Raw genomic sequence first — 24037 nt, 5'->3', positions numbered from 1 at the left:
TGAATCAAAATTTAACATGCCTGTGATGGCCAATTTTATGTGTGGTCTTGGCTGGGCCATGGGACCCAGATATTTGGTCAAACATTATTCTAGATGCTTCTGTGAGAGTGTTTTGTATGAGATTTACATGTAAAACAGTGGACTTTGATTAAAGCAGATTGCTCTGCATATGTAGTTGGGCCTCATCCAATCAGTTGAAGGCCTGGATAGAACAAAAGACTGACCAGGCAAAAGGGAATTCTGCAGCAGGTGGCCTTTGGACTTGAACTGCAGTGCCAGCTCTTATGGGTCTCCAGCCTGCCAGCCCGCCCTGCAGAATGTGGACCTCCAAGCTTCCATAATTATATTAGCCAATTCCTTAACCTAAATATCTTGATCAATTAATAGATAGATTGGTTGGTAGATAGATAGATAGATAGATAGATAGATAGATAGATAGATAGATAGTATGTGTATGTGTATGTGTATGTGTATGTGTGTGTATCTGTTATTGGTTCTGCTTTCTAGAGAACCCTGACTAATACAATTTGTATCTGGCCTGAAGAAGATTATAAGGAGGTATTCAGAAAGTGGTGGGCCCTCTGCTCCATAATAATCCCATGGCCACTGGCCACCCACTGTGGAGAACTAACAGAACTAACCAGTCCGTAGACCAATCCCTGCCTTCTTTCCTATACTCCCACTCACAAGAATAACGAGAGATGTGACTATGCCACATAAAAAGAGGGGTTGCTTGATTAACTATGGTGTTGCCTTCAGTTTTGGTTTTATTTTCTTGTATCAGTTGTTTTGCTGGAGGGTGGCTGTTTTAAATTCCCCCTGTTAATTTAAAAAGTGAAGATTATACAATTTTATTTTAAAAGCCTCAAACTTCAATACCCATGGGACGTTGAACAGAACAGAATTAAGCGAGATAAGATTGTATATGGCGATAGGGAGTGATGAAGCTTATGGACAAATAATTTGGCCTAAAATAGGTCTAATGGCCTTTCAAGGAATGAAAAGGAGAGAATTAAAGAAAGTAGCTCTGGCTTATTGTTTCCATCTGGGAAAACAGACCCTTTGCTGTGACATCAGATTTTTTTAAGAGAAATCTACCCCACCCCACCTGCATGCTCCCTGCTTTTTTTTTTTAAGAGAGACAGGGTATGACTCTGTCACCCAGGCTGGAGTGTTGTGACTATTGCTCACTGCAACCTCAAACTCCTGGGCTCAGGTGATCCTCCCACCTTGACCTCCTGAGCTCCTGAGTAAGCTAGGACTTCAGGTGCATGCCACCATGTCTGGCTAATTTTTTTTTTTTTTGTAGAGATGGGGTCTTGCTTTGTTGTTCAGGCTGGTCTTGAACCCCTGGCTTCAAGCAATCCTCCTGCCTCAGCCTCCCAAAGTGCTGGGACTACAAGTATAATCCAACAAACCCAGCCACCTCCCCCGCTTTTTTTTAATGTAGACTTTTCCAGTGATTAGAACACTGTACAAGCTCCCGAGATGTGCTGACCAGATTCAGCCTGTTGGCCATCAATTTACCACCCATGCTTTGGTCTTTATTTCAATCCCATATTTGAAGCAATTAAGCAGAGGAAGGAAAGGTGAGAAGGGAGGGAGACGGAAAGAGAACGAGGAAAAGAACAAAAAATTCGGAAAAAAAGAGGAAAATAGAACAAGATTGATGAAAAAGGAAATGAATAAATGATTACATTTTTCTTAACTGCTAAGCTTTCAGGTAACCTGTTACACAGTAATAAATAACTAATATAGCACCTGTCTCAAGAAGTTAAAGAATAAAAAATTAAAACCAGTCAGGCACGGTGGCTGACGCCTATTATCCCAGCACTCTGGGAGGCCGAAGCGGGCAGATTGCTTGAGCTCAAGGGTTCAAGACCAGCCTGGGCAACATGGCGAGACCCCATCTCTACTAAAAATACAGAAAAATAGCTAGGTGTGGTGGTGCACACCTGTGGTCCCAACTACTCAGGAGGCTGAGGTGGGAGGATCATTTGAGCCCAGGAGGTCAAGGCTGCTTGCAGTGAACCAAGATTGCACCACTGCACTCCAGTCTGGGTGACAGAACAAGATTCTGTCAAAAAAAAAAAAAAATTAAAACCAAGCAAAAGAAGAAATGAAATAATAAAGCAAACAGAAATTCACCTCAGGTCAGGAGTTCAAGACCAGCCTGACCAACATGATGAAACCCCATCTCTACTAAAAATACAAAAAATTAGCTGGGCGTACAAAAAATTACAGGCGGGCGCCTATAATCCCAGCAACTCAGGAGGCTAAGGCAAGAGAATCGCTTGAATCCAGGAGGCAGAGGTTGCAGTGAGCCGAGATCATGCCATTGCACTCCAGCCTGGCAATAAGAGTGAAATTCCGTCTCAAAAAAAAAAAAAACAGAAATTAATGAAGTAACAGCAAACCACAAAAGAGAGAGTCAACAATCCAAAAAGTCTGTGAAATGAATAATTAATTTACAAGTAATAATAGAATTTACAAATACTCCTCATTGTAAATTTCATACAGCCAATTGATTCTCATAAAATGTTTTTGTTGATTTTTGCCAAACTTTTGTATGCTTTTAAGTGACGGACGGGTGCAGTTGTAGCATGAATGTTGACTGGCGCATTCTTTTACGTTAATGAGCAAGACAAAAGTGAAACAACAAAGAATTGCATTCATTCATCAACAACGAGCAAAGTTCGCTGAATAGGATAAGACTTGTCAAATATTAAGAGAACATTTCCTCAACATTTTGGTGCTATTCACAACGTAACAGCTAGAGGTATAGCACACTATAAACTAAATCTGCCTTTTGCCCTCCTGGTGACATTTGGCAATGGCCATTTTTATTGTTATGACTGAGAAGGTTCTTTTGGAATCTGGTGGGTAAAGGCCAGGGATGCTAATAAACCTCCTGCAATACACAGGTCAGCCCCTCACAGCAAAGAATTACCTGGTCCAGAATGTCAGTACTGCTGACGTTTAGAAACCCGGATCTAGACTACCAACAAAAGCATAAATCGAGGCTGATTTGTGGTGTTTTAGCCGTTTCAGATTATCTTAAGGCAAATAGGGACTGAGATTATTCAGAGTTGGCTTCAGATCCTCTGGAAACTGGTATATTTTCATTCACTCTTACTCCTAGGGTATGGCCCTTTGGAGTCCCAGTTGAAAGCCTTGGATACTTACCAAGACCCTCCTTTTCGACAAGCCCTGAACTCAGTTTTTTATCTGCTGTCTCTGTGAGTCCACAGAAGCTCCACTTTCAGAATTAAAAGCAGTCATTAGGGGCAAATAGCCCCAAATGCCAGACCCACATCTCTGCATTCCTCTTCCCTCCCAGATCTTTGCCCTGTAATTTGTCACTTCCTTGGTAGCTCTCTGATGCCTTGAAACATTTTTTAAAATATTTTTATCCAGCTTCCCTAGTTGTATTAAGTGGGAAGACTTGTCCAAACTACCTAACCAATCATTGCCAGAAATGAAATCCCAGAATCATCTATTATAATTCTTAAAAGATGTCTCTAACTAACGAGAACAATCTATAAGAGGCAGGAATGTCGTCAGAAAGGCCATCAGGAGGCCAGGCGCGGTGACTCACGCCTGTAATCCCAGCACTTTGGGAGGCTGAGGCTCAGGAGTTCGAGACCAACCTGACCAACATGGTGAAACCCTGTCTCTACTACAAATACAAAAATTAGCTGGGCATGGTAGTGCATGCCTGTAATCCCAGCTACTCAGGAGGCTGAGCCAGGAGACTCACTTGAACCCAGGAGGCAGAGGTTGCGGTGAGCTGAGATAGAGCCACTACACTCCAGCCTGGGCAACAGAGCAAGACTCCGTCTCAGAAAAAAAAAAAAAAAAAAAAAAAAAGCCATCAGGTGCTGTGACAATAGTCTACAAGAGATATGATGATGATATGGAGTATGGTGGTGTTCATGTGTTTTAAGTTATCTGATTCAGGATACAGTTCAAAAGAAGGGTATAATATCTTATAGGGCAGTTGTGTGGATTAAATGTCTGTAAAGTGCTATATCAGTCAGGATAGTCTAGGTATGCCTCAGTAATAAAAAGAAAAGTCTCAGTGATTTAAAATTACAGTAATGTCGTGCCTTTATCATACTGCATGTCCACAGCAGGTCAGGTAAAGGCTCCACCTGCATCATCCTCACGCCAGACTGAGATCCTCTCTCTGTAACTAGGACAGAAGAAAAGAGAAAGTGGAAAAATCATATGCTGGCCCTTAAAAGCTTCCACCTGGATGTGACACATGCCACCTCCACTGTCAGTGTATTGACTAGAACAGGGATTAACAAACTTTCTCTGTAAAGGGCCAGATAGTAAAAAGTTTCAGCTTTGTAACCACAGGTGGTCTCTTTCACATACTTTATTATTTTTTTTTAATGCTATAAAAAAGGTAGAAACCATTCGTAGCCTACAGGCTGAAGAATGTAGCTTGCTGACCCTAGACTAAAGTTAATCAGTTGGCCATCTCTACTTCCAGAAAGCAAGAAAGTGAAATTCTACTGTGGGCCCTGGAGAAAAACTGAAGGTATTTTTGGACAGCACCAGCGATCACCACAAGTGCTTAGCAGTGTCCACCACTTAGCAGATGCCCAATCTCTATTAATTATCATCTTCATCAGGGTTTTCTGAACATGATTCTGAGGTTTCTTTTCCACTTTTTCCCTGAGATCTCAAAACTTGCCTTCACAACATTACATTCAAAACAAAGGTAGGAGAGGAAAGTGCTGACATGATTCTTCATGATTCTCTAACAAATATTTCTGGTTTTGCTTACTGGCCTCCCAATTGCTTTCCTTACAAGATGTGCCTATTCTTACCTGAGGCTTTGCCATTCTCCCAGTTCCAGCCGAAGCTCCAAGATGGCATAAAGCAATTGTTAGGCATGCAGGCTCTGGAGCAGATATTCTGCCTTCAGATCCTGGCCCTTCCACTTAGAAGTTGTGGGACTTTGGATAAATGGGACCTTAATTTCCCTCTTTGATTTTCTCAGTTTCCTCATCTCTAAAATGAAGTTCGTAATATTTACCTCAGCCGAGCACAGTGGCTCCCGTCTGTAATCCCAGCACTTTGGAAGGCCGAGGCAGGCAGATCGCTTGAGCCCAGGAGTTCGAGACCAGCCTGGGCAACAATGATGAAATCCTGTCTCTGCAGGGAAAAAAGTACAAAAATTAGCTGGGCATGGTGGCACATGCCTATAGTCCCAGCTACTCAGGAGAATGAGGCAGGAGAATCGCTTGAGCCCAGGAGGCAGAATTTGCAGTAAGTTGAGATCATGCCACTGTACTCCAGCCTGGGTGACAGAGTAAGAACCTGTCTCAAAAATAATAATAATAATATTTACCTCATAGTGCTATTGGGAGTGTTAAATTAGTGTATCATTTAGTGCCACAAACCACCCCAAAACACAATGGCTTAAAACAATTATTCTCACAGAAGTAAGGGTCAGCTAAGGACTGACTAAGGGTCAGCTTACCTAAGCTGGACTCAGCTGGACAGCTCTACCTATCTCAGCTGTGCTCCTCATGTACAGAGAATGCCTAGGGTTGTTGGTTGATTTTGACTGAGGTCTGCTGGAGACCCAGCTTTATCTCCTATGTCATATATTCCTCCTCAGATAAGTGGGCTACACCAGGCGTGTTTTTCCCCTCATAACAGAAGAGGGAAACAAGGACAAGCTTGATGGGGCAAAAACTTTTTGAACCTTTCGCCACATCATGTTGTGCAGAAAAGAGCATAGCAAGCCTGATACTGCTGTCCTTAGAAAAGCCGCTTGCAAGATTGCCCTTGGCTGGTATCTGGAAACTTGAATTTGGAGTGAGATAACACTATCTCTGATAAGAAAGGCTCACTGTACCTAAACATTTTGTGCAAACAATACTTTTATCCTGAAGATCTGTCTTCCTTCTGGGAGTCTGAAATTTTAGTACATGCCAGGCAAAGGTGCCTGCATGATCAGCCCCCACTAGAAAGCCTGGTCACCGAGTCTCTAATGAGTTTCCCTGATAGACAACGTTTTGAGATGGGAGAGTTCCCTGACCCCCCTTGCAGATGGCAACAGGGGTGTGGCTCATCTGTTCAGTCACCACGGCTGCTCAAACCCCTGACAGGAGGGGGAGCACGCAGACGGACAGGTGCAGGATCCCAAGTGGGTGTGTGTTACAGTGCACTCTTTTAGCGTTGCTGTCCATGGACAACTTAAGTGTTAATCAGCTCAGTAGACTCTCTGCCTTTTTGCAAGGGCAGAGGGCCAACATGACAGCTTTCTATATCCTGAGATCTTGTCCAGTATCCTGGACACACAGACTTGAAGGAAGGTGAAAGCAGAGGCTTTATTGAGTGGTAGAGGTGGTTCTCAGTGGGACAGATGGGGAGCTACAAGTGGGATGAAGTGGGAAGATGATCTTCCCCTGGAGTTTGGCCACCCAGTAGCCAATCTCCTCTCCCACCAACCCCAGTGGAACTCCTCTCGGCATTCAGATGCTCCTTATTTTCTCTCTGCTGCACCATTCCGCCATCCTTCTGCTCTCTGATCATCTCCTGGTCTCTTTCTGGAGCCAGGGATTTGGGGTTTATATGGGTACAGGATATGGGGGCGTGCAGGGCCAAAAGGCAACTTCTGGGTGCAAAAACACGAATGCCTGTTCCCATTTAGGGCTGTGGGTATTCAGGCTTGAGGGTGGGGCCTTTGCCAGGGAACTGCCCCCTTCTACCCAGTATTTCCCTGTCCCCTGTTGGTATCAGTTTCACACGTGTTGTCACAACCCATTGCTTGGGGAATTAAGCACATCCTGTGTGACTCCCCTGGGAGAGGATGCGTGGATGCTTGAACCTAGTTTCCTCCAGACTTTGCCCCATGACCCTTTCTTTTTGCTGATTTGCTCGGTATCCTTTTCACTCTAACAATTCCTAGCCATGCGTGCAACTGCATACTGAGTCCTGACAATCCTAGCGAATCCTCAAATCTGGAGGTGGTCTTAGGGACCTCCTTGACATACATTTCATGTCAAAAGTGGGATTCCCTAGACCAACTCTGACTCAATGAAATATGACAAATGCATTCTTTGATTAAAGGAAGGATTAAGGGACAGAATTAAGGTGACAAACCCTTAATGGCTGGAAGGTTGTAAAGTTACCCATGATATTAAATAGCAGCGGGGCTGCTGAGTGTTGTGAGTTAAAAGTTACCAGCAGAATTTTAAAATAATTGATCCTTCCCCAGGAAAGGAGACCCACTCACTGGATCACCCGGCTATTTTCAGACATTCTGGCCAAAGGGAGAAGGGAAAATGGTATAGCTTGGGTGATACCTTTGGTTTTCATTCTTTCCTCCAGTTGGGAGGAAAAAGGACCAAAAATACCCAAAGTTGGGTTTTGGATGAGTTAAAAATATTAACTCTTCCAAATGCCAAAGCCAGCAGTACATCAAAAGGCTTATCCACCATGATCAAGTCGGCTTCATCCCTGGGATGCAGGCTTGGTTCAACATACGCAACTCAGTAAACGTAATCCATCACATAAACAGAACCAATGACAAAAACCACGTGATTATCTCAATAGATGCAGAAAAGGCCTTTGGTAAAATTCAACACCCCTTTATGCTAAAAAATGTCAATAAACTAGGTATTGATAGAACGTATCTGAAAATAATAAGAGCAATTTAAGACAAATCCACAGCCAATATCACTGAGTGGGCAAAAACTGGAAGCATTTTCTTTGAAAACCAGCACAAGATAACGATGCCCTCTCTCACCACTCCTATTCAACATAGTATTGGAATTCCTAGCCAGGGCAATCAGGCATGAGAAAGAAATAAAGAGTATTCAAATAGGAATAGAGGAAATCAAATTGTCTCTGTTTGCAGATGACATGATTGTATATTTAGAAAACCCCATCGTCTCAGTCCAATATCCCCTTAAACTGATAAGCAACTTCAGCAAAGTTTCAGGATACAAAATCAATGTGCAAAAATCAAAAGCATTCCTATACACCAATAAGAGACAGACAGCCAAATCGTGAGTGAATTCCCATTCACAATTGCTACAAAGAGAATCAAATACCTAGGAATACAACTTACAAGGTATGTGAAGGACCTCTTCAAGGAGAACTACAAACCACTGCTCAAGGAAATAAGAGAGGACACAAACAAATGGAAAAACATTCCATGCTCATGGATAGGAAGAATCAGTATCGTGAAAATGGCCATACTGCCCAAAGTAATTTATATAGATTCAATGCTATATCCATTAAGCTACCATTGACTTTCTTCACAGAATTAGAAAAACTACTTTAAATTTCATATGAAACCAAAACAGAGCCCATATAGCCAAGACAACCCTAAGCAAAAAGAACAAAGCTGGAGGCATCACGCTACCTGATTTCAAACTATCCTACAAGGCTACAGTAACCAAAACAGCATGGTACTGGTACCAAAACAGATATGTAGACCACTGGAACAGAACAGAGGCCTCAGAAATAACACTATACATCTACAACCATTTGATATTTGACAAACCTGAGAAAAACAAGCAATGGGGAAAGGATTTTCTGTTTAATAAATGGTGTTGGGAAAACTGGCTAGCCATATGCAGAAAACTGAAACTGGACCCCTTCCTTATACCTTATGCAAAAATTAACTCAAAATGGATTAAAGATTTAAACGTAAAACCTAAAACCATAAAAACCCCACAAGAAAACCTAGGCAATACCATTCAGGACATAGGCATGGGCAAAGACTTCATGACTAAAACACCAAAAGCAATTGCAACAAAAGCCAAAATTGACAAATGGGATCTAATTAAACTAAAGAGCTTCTGCAAAGCAAAAGAAACTATCATCAGAGTCAACAGGCAACCTACAGAATGGGAGAAAATTTTTGCAATCTATCCATCTGACAAAAGGCTAATATCCAGAATCTACAAAGAACTTAAACAAATTTACAAGAAAAAAACAAACAACCCCATCAAAAAGTGGGTGAAGGATATGAGCAGACACTTCTCAAAAGAAGACATTAATGAAGCCAACAAACATATGAAAGAAGCTCATCATCACTGGTCATTAGAGAAATGCAAATCAAAACCACAGTGAGATCTCACGCCAGTTAGAATGGCGATCATTAAAAAGTCAGGAAACAACAGATGCTGGAAAGGATGTGGAGAAATAGGAACAATTTTACACTGTTGGTGGGAGTGTAAATTAGTTCAACCATTGTGGAAGACAGTGTGGCAATTCCTCAAGGGTCAAGAACCAGAAATACCATTTGACCCAGCAATCCCATTACTCGGTATATACCCAAAGGATTATAAATCATTCTACTATAAAGACACATGCACATGTATGTTTATTGCGGTGCTGTTCACAATAGCGAAGACTTGGAACCAACCCAAATGTCCATCAGTGATTGACTAAAGAAAATGTGGCACATATACACCATGGAATACTATGCAGCCATAAAAATGGATGTCCTTTGCAGGGACATGGATGAAGCTGGAAACTATCATTCTCAGCAAACTAACACAAGAACAGAAAGCCAAACAGCATATGTTCTCACTCATAGGTGGGCATCGAACAATGAGAACACATGGACACACGAAGGGGAACATCACACACCGGGGCCTGTCGGGGGGTGGGGCACTAGGGGAGGGATATCATTAGGAGAAATTCCTAATGTAGATGATGGGTTGATGGGTGCAGCAAACCACCATGGCACGTGTATGCCTATGTAACAAACCTGCATATTCTGTGCATGTATCCCAGAACTTAAAAGTATAAAAAATTTAAAAAAAATTTTTTTTTAAATCAACTAAATTTCTAACATAACAAATGAAAAAAAATACTTAGACCTAAAAAACAAAAATGTTATAAAGGGCTTGGTGCAGTGACTCTCACGCCTGTAATACTAGAGCTTTGGGAGGCTGAGAGGGGAGGATCACGTGAGGCCAGAAGTTCAAGGCCAGCTTAAGCAACATAAAAAGATCTCATCTTTACAAAAAATAAATAAATAAAAAATTAGCCACGCATGGTGGTGCTTGTCTATAGTCCGAGCTACCTGAAAGGCTGGGGCAGGAGGCTCCCAGGAGCCCAGGAGTTCGAGGCTACAGTAAACTATGATTGTACCGCTGCACTCCAGCCTAGGTGACAGAAGGAGACCCTGTCTCTAAGAAATTAAAATTAAGAATTTAAAAGTTTATATTGCTCTTTCCTCCAAGGGGGGAAAACATTAAATCAATTCCAGGGCTAGACAAAGCTTTAGAGAAGTCAGAAAGTGGAGGAGGGCAGGGGAAGAAAAAGAACTCTGGCTTTCCAGTCTTCAGCCTAGGGGCTGCCACTGCTACAGTAACCGTTCCCATTCCTGTGCATTCTAGCAAGAATCTTCCCTGACAGCTGAATGTTAACCCTATAAATGCTGGATTTACGACTAGAGATTTGAGTAAATTTACAATGAGAAAAAAAAATATTTCTTTAAAATATCTTGTTTTGTGACTACTGCATCTGGATGTATGATACAAATTTATGCAAAATATTATATGCTTGTAATTTCATAATTACTACTGGGATCATTTCAATCAGGGAAAGTTGGAAAGAAAGCGTGTTAATAAGAAACAAGGTTCTTGCTTTTTGCCACCAGTGGGTGGATTGGAATGTGAACTCTTTGAGTACAGACATACCTCATTTTGTTGCACTTTGCTTTGTTGCAGTTTGCAAATATTGTGGGTTTTTACAAACTGAAGGTTTGTGGCAACCCTGCCCCTGGCAAGTCTATCAGGGCCATTATTTTCAATAGCGTGTGCTCATTTCATATCTCTGTGTCATATTTTTCTAATTCCCACAATATTTCAAACTTGTTTATTATTACTGTAGTGATCTGTGGTCAGTGATCTTTGATGTTACTATCATAATTATTTTGGGACACTACAAACTAATTCTGTACAAGGCAGCAAACCTAATTGATAAATGTTGTGTATGTTCTCACTCTTCCAGTGACTGGCCATTCCCCCATCTCTCTCCTTCATAGGCCTCCCTATCCCCAAGACACAACAATATTGAAATTAGGCCAATTAGGCAGGGCTCAGGGACTCACGCCTATAATCCCAGCACTTTGGGAGGCCGAGGCAGGCAGATCACCTGAGGTCAGGAGTTCGAGACCAGCCCGGCCAACATGGCAAAGCCCTGTCTCTACTAAAAATACAAAAATTAGCCAGGCATGGTGGCAGGCTCCTGTAATCCCAGCTACTTGGGAGGTTGATGCGGTAGAATCACTTGAACCTGGGAGGCAGAGGTTGCAGTGAGCCGAGATTACACCACTGCATTCCAACCTGGGCAACAGAGGGAGACTTCATCTCAAAAAAGAAAAAAAAAAAAAAAAAGAGAGATTTGGCCAATTAATATCCCTATAATGACCTCTCTAAGTGTTCAAGTGAAACAAACAGTTACACGTCTCTCACTTTAAGTCAAAAGCTAGAAATGATTAAGTTTAGAGAGGAAGGCATGTCAAAAACCAAGACAGACTGATAGCTAGGCCTCTTGCACTAGTTAGCCAAGTTGTGAAAGGAAAGAAAAGTTCTTGAAGGACATTGAAAATGCTGCTCCAGTGAACACATGAATGACAGAAAGGTGAAACAGACTTATTGCTGATATGAAGAAAATTTGAGGATTCTGGGTAGGAGATCAACCAGCCACAATATTCCCTTAAGCCAAAGCCTAATCCAGAATCCTGAGCAAGGCCCTAATGCTCTTCAATATCTTTTTTTTTTTCCTTTCTCCTTTGAGACGGGGTCTCACTCTGTCGCCCAGGCTGGAGTGCAGTGGCGTGATCTCGGCTCACTGCAACCTCCACATTCTGAGTTCAAGCGATTCTCCTGCCTCAACCTTCCGAGTAGCTGGGACCACAGGCATGCACCACCACACCTGGGTAGTTTTTGTATTTTTAGTAGAGATGAGGTTTCACCATGTTGGCCAGGCTGGTCTCTAATTCCTGACCTCAAGCGATCCGCCCACCTCAGCCTCCCAAAGTGCTGGGATTACAGGTGTGAACCACCATGCCCAGCCTAACTCTATTCAATTCTATGAAGGCTGAGAGGGGTGAAGAAGCTGCAAAAGAAAAGCTGGGAGCTAACAGAGACTGGTTCATGAGGTTTAAGGAAAGAAGCTATGTCCCAAATCTTCTTTCAAGGGGTAGCGGCAAGTGCTGATGCAAAAGCCACAGCAAGTTATTCAGAAGATCTGGCTAAGATCATTGATGAAGGTGGCTACACCAAACAACAAATTTTTAGTATAGATGAAGCAGCCTTTTATTAGAAGAAGATGATATCTAGGATTCTCATAGTTAGAGAGAAGTCAATGTATGGCTTCAAAGCTTCAAAGAACAGACTGACTCTTTTGTTAGGGGTTAATGCAGTTGATGACTTTAAGTTGAAGTTAATGCTCCTTGACCATTCCACAAATCTTAGGGCCCTTAAGAATTATGCTAAATTGATTCTGCTTGTGCTCCATAAATGGAACAACAAAGCCTGGATGACAGCACATTTGTTCACAGCTTGGTTTACTGAATATGTTAAACTTACTATTGAGGCCTACTGTTCAGAAAAAAGATTCCTTTCAAAATGTTACTGCTCATTGACAATACACTCGTCACCCTCTGATGGAGATGTACAAGGAGATGAATGTTGTTTTCATGCCCACTAACACAACATCCATTCTGCAGCTCGTGGATCAAGGAGTAATTTTGACTTTTAAGTCTCATTATTTAAGAAATACATTTTGGGTCGGGCACAGTGGCTCATGCCTGTAATCCCAGCACTTTGGGAGGCTGAGACGGGTAGATCATGAGGTCAGGAGATTGAGACTATCCTGGCTAACATGGTGAAACCCCGTCTCTACTAAAAAATACAAAAAACTAGCCGGGCGATGTGGCGGGCACCTGTAGTCCCAGCTACTCGGGAGGCTGAGGCAAGAGAATGGCGTGAACCCGGGAGGCGGAGCTTGCAGTGAGCTGAGATCCGGCCACTGCACTCCAGCCTGGGCGACAGAGCCAGACTCTGTCTCAAAAAAAAAAAACAAAAACAAAAACAAAAAAAAAACAAACAACAAAAAAAAATTAGCCGGGCGTGGTGTTGGGCGCCTGTAGTCCCAGCTACCCAGGAGGCTGAGGCAGGAGAATGGCGTGAACCCGGGAGGCGGAGCTTGCAGTGAGCCAAGATGGCGCCACTGCACTCCAGCCTGAGGTACAGAGCAAGACCTCAAAAAAAAAAAAAAAAGAAATACATTTTGTAAGGCTATAGCTGCTATGGGTAGTGATTCCTCTGAAGAATCTGGGGAAAGTAAGTTGAAAACCTCCAAAAAGGATTCTCCATTCTAAATGCCATAAAGATCATTTGTGATTTTTGGAAGGAGGCCAAAATATCAACATTAACAGGAGTTCGGAAGAAACTGATTTCAGTCCTCTTGGATGACTTCCAGGGAATCAAGTCTTCAATGGAGGAAGTAACTGCAGACGTGGTAGAAATAGCAAGAGAACTAGAATAAAAAAGTGGAGCCTGAAGATGTGACTAAATTGCTACAATCTCATGATAAAACTTGAATGAATGATGAGTTGCTTCTTATGGATGAGCAAAAGAAATTGGTTCTTTAGATGGAATCTGCTCCTGGTGAAGATGCTGTGAACGTTGCTAGAATGACAACAAAGGAATAAGAATATTATGTCAACAGGTGATAAAGCAGCAGCAGGGTTGAGAGGATTGACTCCAATTTTTAAATTCTGCCACGGGCAAATTCCTATCAAATGGCATCACATGCTACAAAGGAAACTTTCATAAAATGAAGAGACAACCTATGTGGCAAACTTTACTGCTGTCTTATTTTCAGAAATCACCAGGGCCACCCCAAACTTCAGCAACCAATGTTCAGCTGATCAGTCAGCAGCCATCAATATCAAGGCAAGACCTCCCACCAGCAAAGAGATGACAATGTTCTGAAGGCTCAGATGATCGTTAGCACTTTTTAGAAATAAAGTATTTTTAAATTAAGGTTGGACATTTTTAGGCATCATGTATCGCGCTATACATAATGCTGTATACAGCACATTTTAGCAATGAAGTTTTTTTTTCATTGTTGCCCAGGCTGGAGTGCAATGGCACGATCTTGGCTCACTGCAAGCTCCACCTCCGGGGTTCACGCCATTCTCCTGCCTCAGCCTCTGGAGTAGCTGGGACTACAGGTGCCCGCCACCACGCCCGGCTAATTTTTTTGTATTTTTAGTAGAGACAGGGTTTCACTGTGTTAGCCAGGATGGTCTCAATCTCCTGACCTCATGATCCTCCCGCCTCAGCCTCCCAAAGTACTGGGATTACAGGCGTGAGCCACCGCACCCGGCCCCACAATGAAGTATTTTTAAATTAAGGTATGGACATTTTTAGACATGTATTGCACTACACATAATGCTGCATAAAGCATTACATATAGTGTAAATACAACTTCTTTATGCACTGGGACACTGAAAAATTTGTGTAACTCACTTTATTGAGGCAGTCTGAAACTTGAATCTACAATGTCTCTGAAATAGGACTGTAGTAAAAACAGAGCCAGTCTCCATAACTGACAATTTCTACTATTTTTGTCAATCGGAGCCTCAGGGAAAAAGGAGATAATATGAGAAGAGAAGCAAACTCCAGATAAAGATACATTTTTAGAATTTTAAAGACCAGTTTTTAGTTTGCTAATGAACTCTCTTGAAATCTGATGTCTGACCCTTAGAAGAGTTGATGAATTTCTGGCCTGATGTGCATATTTTAAGAAGGTCAGTTTGGACTGACATTTATCACAAGATTCAAAAAAAGCCTTGCTTGTCACCTGGACTTGGAACACAGCTGTCTGCCCCTGCAAGACTTTGCCTTTGCTGCTGCCAAAGCAAAGCCTCTGCTTTTTTTTGAATTTTTGAAATCACAGATCCTAATTCCTGGGACTTTAAGCTAAATGCTGACACTATCTGTTATGAGCTGTTACAGCTTCCAGACAAGCTGTGCTCAACTGAAAGCAGGCATAGGTTAGGTGAATAGAACTCCAACTTGAGAACCAGTGCAGGTTTGAGACACTCCTCTGTGCAGACATACGAAAACATCACGGATGCTGGCTGGACCATCTGGGTCACATAGAGATGCTGATGGAAGAAGGTTTACTCTCTGATGGGACCACCTGAAATTGAGTTGCTCCGTTCTGTGTTTCTAATACACCTGCGGACTGTGTTCCTAACTTGCCATTACTGCCAATAGTTACACCCTGGGGGAAGCACATCACGGCAACTGGGATGGAAGAGATCACAGTGACCCCTCTACCACCCCGACAGATCAGACTATCAGGCCCTCTCTGGGTCTTACATCCGTTGACCTGTTGTGTTCTGGATTCGCTGCCGTTGACTATAATGAATTGACAACCTGATTCTACTTCCCTCACCTTTCTCCTGGTACACACAATATACAAGGCAGTTTGATTGTGAAATGCAACTGTTCAGAAAGGCATTGATCTTTTCTAGGCTGCTCACTAGATACATGATCAGGACAAAAGAGGTGGGAGGTTATGTCAATCGTTTTGAAACTGTTTGAAACTTCAGGATTCTGTCCTGATTTCTGAACATGACGTGCCTTTCTGGTTAAGTGGCATAAAATGGTTTTTCTGTGAAAATGATTTTGTCCCCCTGCCTGATACCTTTCAGACAAAAGGTCTGATGAGAGGAGGAAAAAGTGACTAGGAAAAACCATAAAGTAATGATTACAAAATGGGAAATACTGATTTTGTAACAAGGGAAAAAAACAAAACACTGGGGAGGTATGGGTGGCGACAGGGAGGCATTAATGACCTCTGTTTTTAGAACTGTTTCTGGAAGCTTCCTCCTCTTCATGAGGGAAAACTCCCCATGCTGCCTTTCCAAGCTCGAAGCAGGCACTTTGAATTCAAACAGACTCCTGAGCCAAAGCCAGATGGGGCCAGCGCTGACCGTGGCACCCACAGCTGGCCGGCTCCAGACCCCTGCGCTCTGTACAGCACACCTATAAATGTCCACACACATGGGAGGCAAATGAAGCCATGTCACTGACAAGCAGAGCTGTTTGGAACTGACTGTCTCAGAAAGTCTCCCTAAAGCCGAGGACTGAACTGAATTTATCTGGACTAGACTGAGAACCCTAGGGTAGGAGGCCCCACCATGAGAGGTCACGTTGTGGCACAGCACTGCTCACCTATCCTGCCTGGCCCACGTATGTCCTCCTTGGGATACCCTAGAATTGTAAATTCTGTTTCAAGGGGTGGCATGTACACCGTGTACTTCTTAGGGGTTTACCTTGACTACCATGGAACTGCCCCAGCCCTGGAGGCTCCAGCTTACTGACCAGAGTTGTGCTGCCCCTGAACTGATGCCTCAGGCCAGAAACAAAAGGTTTATACAGAAATTCAAGGAGGAAGCCACCTGGCTTTCTAAGATAGACCTTTATGGTTAATGGGGTTCATTTTAGCTGGTTAAGCCCAGGACCCCTAACAGGGATAATTGCAAGTGAGTTCCACCCTATGCATGGGATCCTACTGATAATTTTTCTACACACTTCCCTATGACAACACTTCACGTGTGTTGTCCCAACTCATTGCTAAGAAAGTTAGCCACATCCTGTGTGACTTCCCAGGAAGAGAACTCTGGACTCGGCTCCCTCTGGACTTTGTCCCATGCACCCTTCTCTTTGCTGACGTTGCTTGGTATTCCTTCTCTGTAAGAAATCATAGCTGTGACTATGAATGTATCTGAGTCATGTGAGTCCTACTAGCAAGTCATTCAACCTTGGGGTGGTTTTAAGGACACTCCAACATATATACTTACTAACATTCCAATGGCCAAAGCAAGTTCCACAGAGAAATCTAAAGTCAAGGAGCTGGAAAATAGACTTTACCTTATTAGTGGGAGGAACTGCAAAATCTCATGGCAGAAAATTTGGCTACAAAGAGAGACAAAGGTCTGGACCATTAATTCCACCTACCACCGTTCGTGTAAATATATAAAGAGATTAGAACAGCCCTTGACAAACTAACAGTGTCAAATAAATTATTATTCTACAAAGCCATCCCACATATTTCTCTTCTATGTTGATTTCTCCTTTCTCTAATCTTTTTTCAACAGTTGTTATTTACCTATATGACAGAACTTAGTTTTTCTTCAAGTTCCTTACGAAAAAGATTGTATCCCCCAACAACGCTGTCAACCATTAAGGTAAAATATCTGACTCACTGAGTTTCTTGCCACCATGTGAAAGTCTTCCCATGGCTAAGTCCGAGGAGAGCTGACTAGTCTGGCAGGCAAGGCGTCATGAAGCTATACAGGCAGTCTCCAACTTTGTCTTCCTTCCTCCAATAAATGTTCGTTCATGTGCAAGAGGCTTTTCACATGCTGAGCAAACAGTAGAGAACAAAGCAGACAAAACTGAGCTAACATTCTAGTGGTATTGATCGAACCACATATTGATAAAACCCTTCAGGACTAAGGCATTCTAAATTCTGACCAAACCAACAAGAACTCAAAATGTAAATCAAATGTTCATGTACCATTTACAAAGGAGATGTACCTTTCCAGTGATCAACATATCCCCATTAACATATTTGAGTAAGATTCACTTTTTTTTAGCATTTAACATTCCAGAAGTTGGGTTATATATTACAATCAATGACATCTTAAAATTAATGTGCAGGGTATTTTCTTCATGGCTTCCAAGATCACCTGCTTCTCTGCATTAGCTGTTGCTAAAAGCTAGAAGGCTCATCTGTGCAAGGTTCTCTACAAACCAGGCCTAGTAGTGGCTCACAGCACCTCCCATCCACTAGCCAGAATTCAGTCCCATGGACACCAAACTGCAAGGGAGATAGGGAAATGTAGTCTAGCTACGTGCCCAAGAAGAGAAGGAACCTGGTTAAGTAAAAAAACAGACTCTGCCGTACTCCTCCCAAGGCAAGACAGGAAAAAACACAGCCATTTTATTTTTTAAAGTGTTCTCTTTTCTGAACTTTAAGCCAGCCACCATCCTATTGGGCTATTCTTGAAACAGATTAATACAGTTATCAATTTAGTGATCTCTTTCACATTCAGTTATGCCTTCCTGATACTGTACCCTAGTTTCCCTGATTAGAGTTTTGTACAACTCTGCCATAAGACCCATTTTATCTTTAACTAACTTCTGCAGATCACCTAATATATGTGCAGTTTACTAGTTTGACATTTAGTCACGGGTGTGGTTTGGCTGTGTCCCCACCCAAATCTCATCTTGAATTGTAGTTCCCATAATCCTCAGGCATCATGGGAGGTAACTGAATCATGGGGTGGGTACCCCTATGCTGCTGTTCTCATGATATGGAGTGAGTTCTCACGAGATCTGATGGTTTTATAAGGAGCTTTCCTCTCTTTTGCTCAGTACTTCTCCTTTCTATCATGTGAAGAAGGATGTGTTTGCTTCCTCTTCCACCATGATTCTAAGTTTCCTGAGGCCTCCCCAGCCATGCTGAACTGTGAATCAATTAAACCTCTTTCCTTTGTAAATTACCCAGTCTCAGGAATATCTTTATTAGCAGTGAAAGAACAGACTAATACAGTCACTATGCTAAAGTTCTGAGGACATTCTATTGAGCACAGGTGGAAAAGATACAGACCCAAGTTTTCCTAGGGATGCAGTATAGTGCTTAAGAGTATCAGCCTCTAGTGTCAACTTGCCTCAGTCAACTCCCAGCTCCACCCCTTACTGACTGGGCCAGTTAACCTTGGGCAAGTTGCTTTCATCTTTTTGAACCACCTCTTAGGAAAACTGAGTTAAAGGAAAAGATGCAGGCAAAGATCTTAAAACAGCACCTGGCCCATAATAAGCCCTTTAAAAAATGGCAACTGTTACTAATTATTGTTACTTAAAGACCACTTAGTTCTCAATAACCTCTAACCAACCACTGAGCTCCATTCTGTGTCCAGTGCAGATTGTTATTCCATCAGCTAGCCAAGAAGTATATATTTTCTTTTCGAATTTTACACACTCCTGCCTGTGGTTCAGAATAAGCTTTTCTTATAATGACCTTTTCTGACCACCCAAGGAGGTAGCAATTGTCTCTTGGTTCTTTGGGTCCCCCCTGAACATAGAGAATGAGGGGCATCTGTTGACCCAGATGCTGCAGGTATCAGTCCCAGTCCTCAGTTCCCAGAGGACCCCCCTCACCTCATTTATTCTTCCTTCTTTTCAGCCCTCCTGAACCTTCCACTCTCTTTTCAACTCAGCTGTTTACTTTGGTAGCATCACTCAGTCTCTTCTAGCTTTCTTCCCCCACTAGTATCTAACAGTTAGAACAGCTCTACACAGCACAGGCACACTAAGGCAATATCCTCTATTTAAAAAAAAAAATTTTAGAGGCAGAGTCTTGCTGTCACCCATGCTGGAATGCAGTGGCAAAATCATAACTAACTGTAGCCTCAGACTCCTGGGCTCAAGTGATCCTCCCACCTCAGCCTCCCAAGTAGCTAGGACTACAGGTACCTGCCACCACACCCAGCTTTTTTTTTTTTTATTTTTGTAGAGACAGGGTCTTGATATATTGCCCAGGCTGGTCTTGAACTCCTGGCCTCCAGCAATCCTCTTGTCTCTCCCTTGCAAAGTGCTGGGATTATAGGCATGAGCCACTGCACCTGGCCTAATTTCTTAAATTTGGAATACATAAGCAAAAAACAAAGAAGCATAAACATATATTAACAGTTTTGTACCAACCAAATAAAATGTACAGAGATAATCACATGCCTGGCAAAAGAGTACAAGCAATTAGGTGTTTATATAATTAACAACTCTGTAAGAAATCAAAATAGCCAGGTACGTGGATCACACCTGTAATCCCAACACTTTGGGAGGCCAAGACAGGTGGATCATCTGGGATCATCTGGGATCGGGAGTTCAAGACCAGCCTGGCCAACATGGTGAAATCCCATCTCTACTAAAAATTACAAAAATTAGCCCAGCATCATGGCAGGTGCCTATAATCCCAGCTACTCGGGAGGCTGAGGCAGGAGAATCGCTTGAACCCAGGAAGCAGATGTTGCAGTGAGTCAAGATTGTGCCATTCACTCCAGCCTGGGTGACAAGGAGCAAAACTCTATCTCAAAAAAAAAAAAAAAAAATCAAAACAAAATTTAAAGTTTTTTTTTTTGTGCTAACCCCAAATGTGTGAAAGACATAGATATTCATGGGATGTTGGGGGCTCCGTTCCAGAAAACTTAAAATAATATAAAATCCTTATCAGTACATCTTCATTTTTGGTCACAATTTTCATTAATGATATTTTGTACATGTTTGTCTTCTATTTATTTTCCTTAACAATTAATTTCACGTGTGGTTGACCCATGAGAGGTTCATTAAACATTGAACTGAAACAAAGCTTTGCTGCTTTGAATGTGCTTCAGATTTCTATCTTAATTTTGATTCTAATATGTTTATACTTAGCTTCCTATCACGTGTTAAGACTTCTGTTTTTTTCAATTTCTCCTCATGTTTATTTTAAAAAGGATAAAATATAATAAAACAGTGAGTTAAAATTTTTTAAAATAACAATAAAGTTCTTTTTTTCCCTTTGCTGTACTTTTAGTATCTATAAATAACACATGTAGATTAGTCTTTCAAAATTTAATCCTCTGCACACATAATTAAAAGATGAATTGATTGCATTTGCTGTCCCAGCAGTCACTTCTTGTGCTTTACCCACTTGTACCATCCATCCATGTTCCTCCCTTCCTTCTCTTGTCTCCATCCCAATCACAGCAGCATGTAGAGAAGTATATCCAGCTGTTTTTGTTTTGTTTTGTTTTGTTTTGTTTTTGAGATGCAGTCTCACTCTGTCACCCAGACTGGAGTGCAGTGGCATGATCTTGGCTCACTACAACCTCTGCCTTCCAGGTTCAAGCAATTCTCCTGTGTCAGCCTCCTGAGTAGCAGGGATTACAGGCACCCACCACCAGGCCCAGCTAATTTTTTATTTTTAGTAGAAATGGGGTTTCACCATATTGGCCAGGATGGTCTCGAACTCCTGACCTTAGATGATCTGCCTGCCCTCGGCCTCCCAAAGCACTGGGATTACAGGCATAAGCCACCGCACCCAGCCCAGCTGTTCTTAAAATGCAAAAAGTGGCAGTTCCAGGTTTGAGGGATACAAAAGTTGAAACAGCAGAAACTCAGGGATCTGAGGCAGTGAATGACGAGGCCAGGAAGAAAGAGCACCATCATCACTCCGCAGAGGCTGGAGTCAGGGCTGGAGCTGAGAGAGAGAGAAGAAGCTGGCCAGAGACAGGCTGATAGGTGATAGGGCAGGGTGGGCATTCTCAACATCCAGCAGTCGGATAAACAGAGGAGAGTGGAAGGAAAAGTTTGGCTGATTATAAAATCTTGAGCTCAAGATATTGAGATCAGGATGGAAATAAGCCTGTGGTTAAAATGGTCCACCAGGAAATGACACAAAAGATGCCTATGGTTAAATGAGCGTATTCTACTGAATGTGAGGCTGGATGTTAGTTGTTTTTGTGGTCTTTCGCTATCGTTTTCAACTTTCCTGGGCCAGGCCCCCTTTTTCAAGGGTACAGCCTGGTTCCCATTCTAGAGTTCAATCTCCATTCAGGGGTACTTTGTTTTTAAGCATACTCAAATGCACACCTCTGAGTGTGCTTCACCATCCTACACACTCCACAGCCCACCGACTTTCTGGAACTGTTCAGCCCTCAGTGACCTTGTAGCAAATGCTTCCACCACTCCCTTTTCCTCCAATATACCAGCCCAGCCTTATGGATTCTTGCCTTTGAGAGGGGAGGGTCAAACATGAGGAATGAGAGCCCGAAACACCAACAGCCAACTGTATTTCACAGGTTCACCCAGGGCCAGCCTGGTTTACTTTCAAATATATGCAAATGTATTTTAAAACTGTGCCACTCCACTTAAAGAGTCTACGGTCCTAGCCATAAAACAAAACATAGGTGCACCTTAAATACTGGTTGATTATTTGACCAAAGGCAGGACTCTGCGTCTAGGCATACATACCCACTTACATTCTCTTGTACACAGTACCATGGCCATTTCTAATATGAAATGTAAACTTACACATCAAAACAATAGCTATAAATATGTGGTGGGTGTGGTCTGTTCCTTAACCCTACTAAGGCCTATATTGTAAGAGAGCAGGTATTTCCTAAGTAGCCCTTGAGTTCACACAAAAATTTTGTTTTCTAATTGGGCCTTTGATTTGATTTTGTCTTCTAATTTGGCCTGACATACCAGCCAATGTGGTCACCATATTGAACAGCACAGATCTAAAAGGATTTCCTGAGTGTGGAAAAATCTCTGTGGGTCTCTAGGATGGTTAATTTTGTGCATCAACTTGGCTGGGCCATGGTGCCCAGTTATTTGGACAAACATTATTCTGGATGTTTCTGTGAAAGTGTTTTGGGATGAGATTTGCATTAAATTGGGAAATGTTGAGTAAAGCAGACTGCCCTCTATAATATGGATGGGCCTCATCCAATCAGTTGAAGGTCTGAAGAGAACAAAAGTCTGACCCTGCCCTGTGCAAGGGGTAATTTCGCCAGTAGACAGCCTTCAGACTTTACATGCAACATTGGCTCTTCTTTGTTCTACAACAGCTTTTGGACTCGAATTACAGCCTTTCCTGAGTCTCCAGGACACTGGCCTCCCCCCATCAGATTTTGGACTCACCAAGCTTCCACAAGCACAGAAGCCAATTCCTTAAAATAAATCTGTTTCTATAACCATACATACACATCCTATTCATTCTTTATCTCTGGGCAACCCTGACTAATAGTCTCTAAGTCAAATTATGATACCTTCTTTACTAAGGAATTCCTTCTAATAGTTCTATACCCATTGGTTTTCACAACATGAATCAGGGCTGAAATTTCTGCATAAATTTTTCTCAGATCTGCTCCAGACGACTTCCTTTCCCATGGCTAAAGGGGGACTGGAGAAGGGGGAGAAATACTCAAATACATTTTTAAAAGATTACAGCTAATTATGTAGAAACACTGGCCCTTAGACCTATCTTACCTGGCATTTTATAATCTCCCTTTCACACAATATAATTTAATTCATATTTGGGGGACAGGAAGATTGATCTACACTGTAACTTGTCTAGTTTCTGGAATGATAAAGAAAATAAAACTTCAATCATATAAAATGTGTTTATACTCCAGATTTTTAGTTATTTCCCTAGTATTTGCATGTCTAGATATAATTACAAACTCTATGTGATATGCTTTTCATGTGACAATCCAATACAGTGCTTTCCTGAGCCCTTAAAAAATAAAAAAATTACAACTTAAAGAAACAAAAACTGCCTACCGTAGCCGCTACAAGGGAGGCTAAGGCGGGAAGATTCCTTGAGGCCAGGAGTTCAAGGCCAGCCTGGGCAACATAGTAAGACCTCCGTCATAAACACAAAAACTCCCAACCCGAGTTCGAGACCAGCCTGACCAACATGGAGAAACCCCATCTCTACGAAAAATACAAAATTTAGCCAGGCTTGGTGGCACATGCATGCCTGTAATCCCAGCTACTCGGGAGGGTGAGCCAGGAGACTCGCTTGAACCCGGGAGGTGGAGGTTGCGGTGAGCCGAGATGGCGCCATTGCACTCCAACCTGGACTACAAAAGCGAACTCCACCACAAACAAACAAACAAACAAACAACAAAAAACACCTCTCAAACCTATGGACCACGCTGACTTCCAGCCATCAGAAAGCAAAGTTTTCCAGCGTCCCGCAAGTTCTAGGGCCGCCTTCTGACTCTTCCGCCCCGCCTCCGCCCTCTGCACTCTCCCAACTGGCGGGAGGAGGGCGCCCTCCCAGCCAATCAACGTCCCACAGGGCCCGCCTCCCGCGCGTCTTTCAAAGGTCTTCTAGGAACCAATCAGCGATTAGAGGCCGAGCCTTCGGACATCCGAAGGAGGAGTAAGAAGCTAGGAGCGGATCT

General features: G+C 42.5%; 1 long non-coding RNA gene across 4 annotated transcripts in view; it reads right to left on the bottom strand.

The window, feature by feature from the left end:
• The window catches only part of LOC139364288 (uncharacterized), a 95922-nt gene extending 72015 nt beyond the window's left edge, over nt 1-23907 (bottom strand). For 2 of the 4 annotated variants that reach the window (XR_011625872.1, XR_011625871.1), the window contains exons 1-3: nt 23774-23907; nt 23115-23205; nt 17285-17443 (exon numbers count right to left, since the gene is read on the bottom strand). This is a non-coding gene — a long non-coding RNA (uncharacterized lncRNA). Of the gene's footprint in view, nt 1-17284; nt 17444-23114; nt 23206-23764 lie in introns of all 4 variants that reach the window. The other 2 variants (XR_011625873.1, XR_011625874.1) reach the window with 2 other exon arrangements.
• Between the last annotated feature and the right edge of the window lie 130 nt (nt 23908-24037).

This window comes from Macaca nemestrina, chromosome 7 (assembly GCF_043159975.1).
Source record: "Macaca nemestrina isolate mMacNem1 chromosome 7, mMacNem.hap1, whole genome shotgun sequence".
NCBI classification, from domain to species: domain Eukaryota; kingdom Metazoa; phylum Chordata; class Mammalia; order Primates; family Cercopithecidae; genus Macaca; species Macaca nemestrina.
This window is presented reverse-complemented; position numbering and strand designations above follow the sequence as displayed.